The sequence below is a fragment of the Brassica rapa genome, unplaced genomic scaffold (assembly GCF_000309985.2).
Source record: "Brassica rapa cultivar Chiifu-401-42 unplaced genomic scaffold, CAAS_Brap_v3.01 Scaffold0597, whole genome shotgun sequence".
NCBI lineage: Eukaryota > Viridiplantae > Streptophyta > Magnoliopsida > Brassicales > Brassicaceae > Brassica > Brassica rapa.
Genome location: NW_022610537.1, coordinates 42,501 through 49,967, shown reverse-complemented (window position 1 = coordinate 49,967; position 7,467 = coordinate 42,501).

The window sequence follows — 7,467 nt, the reverse complement described above, 5'->3', positions numbered from 1 at the left end:
GGCGATCAACCACAACCCAAACCGCATCTTTCTTATTCCTCGTGGTAGGGAACCCAGTCACAAAGTCCATTGTGATGTGATCCCATTTCCATTCTGGAATAGGCAAGCTTTGCAATAACCCACTAGGCACTTGATGTTCTGCTTTGATGAGTTGGCAAGTGGAACACTTGGCCACCCATTCCGCGACATCGGCCTTCATACGGATCCAATGATAGAACTTCTTAAGGTTCTGGTACATCTTGGTCGCACCAGGATGAACCGAGAATCTGGATTTATGAGCCTCCCTCATAATCTCTTCCTTTAGACTCCTATCATTAGGAACACTGATCCGACCGTTTACTAGGATGGTACCATCCTTTGCAGTTTGGTACTCCGTCCTATCATTCTGAGCAACCTTGTTTAGGTTCTCGTCCTGACCTTGAGCCAACCGAATTCGGGTAAGCAGGTCGGCCTGATTGACCGCCTCTAATCCGAGTGGTTCAGACTCTTTGGTCGATGCGTTCAACCGTAGGGCACGAACCGTACCGTCCAGGTCGTCCGCTTCTCGTTCGGCTGATACGTCGGCCCTTCTCCGGCTCAAGGCATCTGCGACCAGATTAGCCTTTCCCGGATGATAGGTGATATCCAGATCGTAATCAGCTACAAACTCCATCCACCTTCTCTGCCTTAAGTTTAACTCAGGCTGGGTGAATATATACTTAAGACTCTTATGGTCCGTAAGTATCTGAACCTTGGCACCATACAAGTATGATCGCCAAATCTTTAAGGCGAACACTACCGCAGCCATTTCAAGGTCATGGGTGGGGTAGTTTCCCTCATGTTTTCTCAACTGCCTTGACGCATAGGCGATGACCTTCCCATGCTGGGTTAATACGCAACCTAGTCCTGTTATGGACGCGTCCGTATAAACCACATAGGGTTGGTCGGCCTCTGGAAGAACCAGAATGGGTGCGCTAGTCAGCATGTCCTTAAGCGCGGAAAAACATTTCCCACACTCCTCAGACCATGTGAACTTAACGTCCTTCCCGGTCAACCGTGTCATAGGCTGAGCCAAGCTTGCGAATCCTTTCACAAACTTTCTATAATAACCTGCCAGCCCTAGGAAGCTTCTGACTTCCGTGGCACTGCGTGGTCGAGGCCAATCCTTGATTGCCCTGATCTTCTCTGGATCCACCGAGACGCCCTCACCGGACACAATGTGGCCGAGAAACCCAATGCTCTTCTGCCAAAAACTGCATTTACTGAGTTTTGCATAGAGCTTGTGTTCCCGTAATCGTTCCAGCACGGCTCTCAGGTGTTTCCGATGAGATTCCTCATCCTTGGAGTAAATCAGGATATCATCAATGAAGATGATCACTGATTCGTCCAGGAAGTCTCGGAACACGCTGTTCATCATTTTCATGAATGCAGCAGGCGCATTGGTCAGACCGAATGGCATAACCACAAACTCGTAGTGGCCGTACCTGGTCCGGAATGCTGTCTTTCTAATATCATTTGGCTCTATAGGGATCTGATGATACCCTGAGGCCAAATCAATCTTAGAAAACCACTTGGCTCCTTTGAGTTGATCCAACAACTCATCTATTCTGGGCAACGGGTACTTGTTCTTCACAGTAACCTGTTCAACCCTCGATAGTCAATACACAGACGCATGCTACCATCCTTCTTTTTCACAAAGAGGACTGGTGCACCCCAAGGAGAGCTACTTGGACGTATGAACCCCTTGTCCAGCAATTCTTCTAATTGCTTCTTTAGCTCGGCCATCTCGGCCGGAGCCATTCGGTACGGACTCTTGGACAGCGGAGCTGTCCCTGGTTCTAGTTCAATCGTAAATGGATCCGACCTATCAGGGGGGACACCCTGTAGCAACGGAACACATCTGGGAACTCAGACACCAACGGGTCCTCAGTTAGATCTTTCTGATCATCAGACCTGCCGTGCTCCATAGTGGTAATTGTGGTCAAATATGCTTCACAACCCCGTCTAAGCATCCGTTCTGCTCGGATTGCTGACACCACTACTCTATCCAGAGCCGGACTCATATTCAGACTTGGTACTGGATCGGGTGAGGTCCAGTCTCCAACCGTACACATCCTCTGTGGCAGTCGAGAGTGGCCCGATACTTTCCCAACCAATCCATGCCTAGGATCACATCGTGATTCTGTAGGCGCAACACAATCAGATCTACAGGCAGATTTTTCTCCTGGATCATTACCGGGATATTAGTCATGAGCCCTAATGAGTGCATGATTTGCCCACCGGCCGCCCTCACTAGTCTCGAATTATCCCCAGAACAGAGGCAGAACAGACCCTTTCCGACCAGTTCCGGACTCACAAAACTATGTGTAGCCCCTGTGTCGAAAAGCACGTGGGTTTCAACACCACCAATCATGAGGGTCCCTATAAGAGACCCACATCAGAATCCCCTAGCCACTCTAGGTTCCAGACCAAGCATTCTATTGAATGTAAACAGATAAATTCAGAAATTACCAGAGATCGAATCAAACGATCCAGAAGCACCGTCGTCTCGGGACAGCTCATACACCCTTGGTGTTGTGGTCGGCCTGCTCTGGGTCGACTTTCCCGTGTCTCCACGACCCTTCCCTTGTCCTCCTTGCCGCTTAGGACATTCACTTTGGAAGTGTCCGCTTTGGCCGCAATGGAAACAAGTCCGAGAGCCGCTGCCACTAGATTGGCCCTGAGTCCGGCTTGGTCGAGTGCAATCTCGGATGGAATGATCCAAGCTGCAACATCTCACACAAGTTCCCATGGCTTTCCAGCATTCACCTGGATGGTTCTTACCACACTTGGGACATTCAGGTCGTCCACTAGAGGGCTTGCCTCCGTCAACCTGGTCCCACTTCCTCTTTCGGTCGTTAGTCTTACCCATTGGGACAGACTGCGACTTTGTCTTAAGCTTGGCTTCCTCGGCCAAGTTAGACTCCAAAAGAGCTACACGTTCAACCAGCTCTCCGATGGTGCTGAAGGTGCGGATCGAAGAGTGAGTTCTCAGCTCCGGCCTTAAGCCTCGAATGAACCGACGAACCTGGACTGTCTCGTCCTCAAGTTCCCTTCCAACAAAACGTCGGAGCCGGTTGAACTCCTCTTCGTACTCACGTACGGCCCTGCGGCCTTGGGTAAGGTCTAGGAATCTTCCTTCTAGACGGTCCCAAGCCTCTGCAGGAATGTATTTGCGGTTGAATTCATCCTCAAAATCCGCAAAAATCTGGAGACTTCCATTGGTGCGCTTGTTCACAGCCAGCCACCAATTATGCGCGTCCCCTTCCAGGAAGTGAACCGCAATGTCTCTCTTGTAATCCTCAGGACAACGAGTTGAGCTGAAGTTTTGGACTAGCCTACTCCTCCACTCGTCTGCCTCAATAGGATCGGTGCTTCCTGAGAAATTGCTTCGTCCCTAGATGGGAGATGTGCTGAAGCAAACTCAGATAGTCCACCTTTTTCCCGGTCCTTTCTGGTGGATCAATCTCGATCACCTCGACCGTTTCCACCACTGGACCATTGGTGTTGGGGACGGTCGTAGCCACAGGCGTAGCTTGGCCAACTGAGGAGTTCACTAATGACGTGAACAGTTGGGCCATAGCCGCCACCTGAGTCCCCATTACCTTCATGGCCTCTAACAAGTCCTCTTTGGACAGTGTTGCGGTTACATTGGCCGTACCATCGGCCACTTTCTCACGCTGGCCACCATCACGGTTAGCGTTCGAGGATTCCACTTCCTCATCACTCTCCTGATGTTCCTGACCATCCTGTTGCGTCCCCGTAAGAATAGCCTGATCAGTTGGCAACACATTTTCAGTGTTAGCCGCGGCCGGATCGGTTTGCAAACCGGACAGATTAGTTCCGTCCACGGCCACTTGACTAGACTGACCGGCCATTCTCTTACTTCTTCGGGACTTTCCCGATTTGCTTTTTCCAGCCTAAGGATTCAGACAATGTTAGTACAAAACACACTAACATAAACAGAACAAAACAATCCCTAGACTAAGCAATCAAACCTCACCGTGAGACCTAATCAGCTGGCTGCGTGTGTGTGTGTGTGGACTACATAACCCAACTATCCTAGAATCAAGCATGCTCTGATACCAACTTGTAAGACCCGTTCCTGGTCTCTTGACCCAACTGGATACGAATGCTTACTTATTAATTTCTTTGCTTGTTTGATCCATTTTAAGTCTTTTATTTACTAAGTCATATTCAAATATGAAGTTCATAAACAAAGGAACAGATTGCACAGCGGAATAACAATGTATAAACTTTGTATTACTTAGAAACATGAGATTAAATACACAACTTCTTAACAGTCTCATAGACAATCACTAGTTCATCCCTAGTATCATCTAACCACACGTTACACAGCCTCTCACTGACCGAGCCTTCACGGCTCCTTGGCTTGACCAGAACCATCCTTAGTTCCTGAAACCACAACCAGATAAGCATTAATCATAACCGAGAATAGAATGGATTGATTCTACAATGCTTGGCTTGGTTCTTAGAAGTTAGATAAACCTCAGTCAACATAATCATAAAACGTATGAACCTACCTACCGTATCCTAAGTCATTCAACCAACCACCCCTTGACTTGGAATCAGATAGATAGTCCAGAATAGATAAACAGAACACACGAACAGATCCGGATAGTCCCCAAAGACCAATCCGTCTAACCGGATAGAATCTAGGTGCGACCGGCCAATGGAGTCCGGTTCAATGGCCCAACGGACGTGTCCCTTGGACTCAACCAACACAACCTTTCGTGTTTAACCAGAGAGAAGAGAAGAGAAATGAATTGAAACAGATAAGGAGAGCCGGATGGGACTTAGGAACCGAGCAGAGCCGCGGTGCGGTCGCATGGACCGTCCGTTCGGTCTGATGGAGCCACGGCCCATCACATACCTTGTGAACCACGTCTGGGTTCTCCATGCTCTTCTCCTTGTCTTGATCTCCCATTCTTGACCGGAGTTAGTCCTCAAACGATCAGAGTCGCCGGAACACAACACCACCACAATCGGCCTTTCTCTTGGCCGAAACTCTCTCTTTCTTTCTCTCTACGTTTTTCTCTGACTATTTTACTCTAGAATTGGATAATGAATTCGACCATAGAGCCCCCATATTTATAGAAAACGAGGGGGTAAGTCTTGCCCCATGAACAGGCATGACTTGCTAGCGAATGGGCACCATCGGCCAAGGGTTGTCCCCTTTCGGCCACTTTCATCCCTTAGCCCTTTCTAATTGGGTTTGGGGTCGGCCACAAACCCAACCCACGCCACAAGTCTCCTGGACTTAGCCCATGGCCTTGTCCTAAGACCCAACAGCCCATGGCCTCATGGCCGGACCTCACAGCCCGCCACTGACCCGGACCCGGACCATCGGCCTAAAGCCTGGACAGTCCGTCTAGCTGAGATGAGCTGACTCTCAGCTGTCTCAGCTTAGTGAGCTAGTAGTCCAGCTAGTGGAGCTGACTTAGTAGGGACTGAGCTGGAGTGAACTGAACCTAGCTTCATTGAGTTGGCCGAGCTACTCGTCCACTTCGTCCAGCTACCGTCTTACTCGTCCTAGCTGTCTCTTAGCTTATATAAGGTTAAGTCTAAGTTTCCTTATGTCCTTAACCTTCTTTCTCGACCATGGAACGCTTGCCTTGATGTCCTAAGACATGGCTTGCACGTTTCCTCGAACCATGGCCGTCCCAACAATCCTACTCAGGATTGGGGGCATGACAGGACTCAGCAAGCTGATCCTTCCCGGGGACTGTTCGGGTGATTTTGGCCAACGTGGGCTGTCTGTTTAGTACACACAGGACGTCCGTGGGTGTCCGTCAGAACACACAGGACGTCCGTGTGTGTCCGTGTGTGTCCGTCAGCACACACAGGACGTTCGTGGCTGTCCATCAGTACACATATGAGCACGTTGGTCCTTGGACTCAACACGCTCACCCTTCCCGTGGACTGTTCAGGTGATTTTGGCCCACGTGGGCTGTTTGTTCAGTACACACAGGACGTTTGTGGGTGTCCGCAAGCACACACAGGACGTCCGCGGCTGTCCATCAGTACACATATCAGCACGTTGGTCCTTGGACTCAGCACGCTGGCCATTCCCGTGGACTATTTTGGTGATTTTGGCCACGTGGGCTGTCTGTTCAGTACACATAGGACGTCTGTGGGTGTCCGCCAGCACACACAGGACTTCCGTGGCTGTCCGTGTGTGTCCGTGTGTGTCCGTCAGCTCACACAGGACTTCCGTGGCTGTTTGTGGCTGTCCGTCAGCACACACAGGACGTCTGTGGCTGTCCATCAGTACACATATCAGCACGCTGGTCCTTGGACTCAGCACGCTGGCCCTTCCCGTGGGCTTTTCGGGTGATTTTGGCCCACGTGGGCTGTCTGTTTAGTATACACAGGATGTCCGTGGGTGTCCGTCAGCACACACATGACGTCCGTGTGTGTCCTTCAACACACACAAGACGTCTGTGGCTGTCCGTGTGTGTCCGTCAGCACACATAGGGCGTCTGTGGCTGTCCATCAGTACACATATCAGCACGTTGGTCCTTGGACTCAGCACGCTGACCCTTCCCGTGGACTGTTCGGGTGATTTTGGCCCACGTGGGCTGTCTGTTCAGTACACACAGGACGTCAGTGGGTGTCCGCCAGCACACACAGGTTGTCTGTGGCTGTCCGTGTGTGTCCGTCTGTGTCCATCAGCACACACAGGACGTCCGTGGCTGTCCATCAGTACACAAATCAGCACGTTGGTCCTTCCCGTGGACTGTTCGGGTGATTTTGGCCCATGTGGGCTGTCTGTTCAGTACACACAGGACGTCCGTGGGTGTCCGCCAGCACACGCAGGACGTCTGTGGCTGTCCGTCAGCACACACAGGTTGTCCATGGCTGTCCGTGTGTGTCCGTGTGTGTCCATCAGCACACACAGGACGTCTGTGGGTGTCCGTCAGCACACACAGGACGTCCGTGGCTGTCCGTGTGTGTCCGTCTATGTCCATCAGCACACACAGGACGTCCGTGGCTGTCCATCAGTACACAAATCAGCACGTTGGTCCTTGGACTCAGCACGCTGGCCCTTCCCGTGGGCTGTTTGGGTGATTTTTGCCCACATGGCCTTTCTGTTCAGTACATACAGGACGTCCGTGGCTGTCCGCCAGCACACACAGGACGTCTGTAGCTGTCCGTCAGCACACACAGGACGTCCATGGCTGTCCGTGTGTGTCCGTGTGAGTCCATCATCACTCACAGGACGCCTGTGGGTGTCCGTCAGCACACACAGGACGTCCGTGGCTGTCTGTGTGTGTCCGTGTGTGTCCATCAGCTCACACATGATGTCCGCGGCTGTCCATCAGTACACATATCAGCACGTTGGTCCTTGGACTCAGCACGCTGGCCATTCCCGTGGACTATTTCGGTGATTTTGGCCCACGTGGGCTGTCTGTTCAGTACACACAG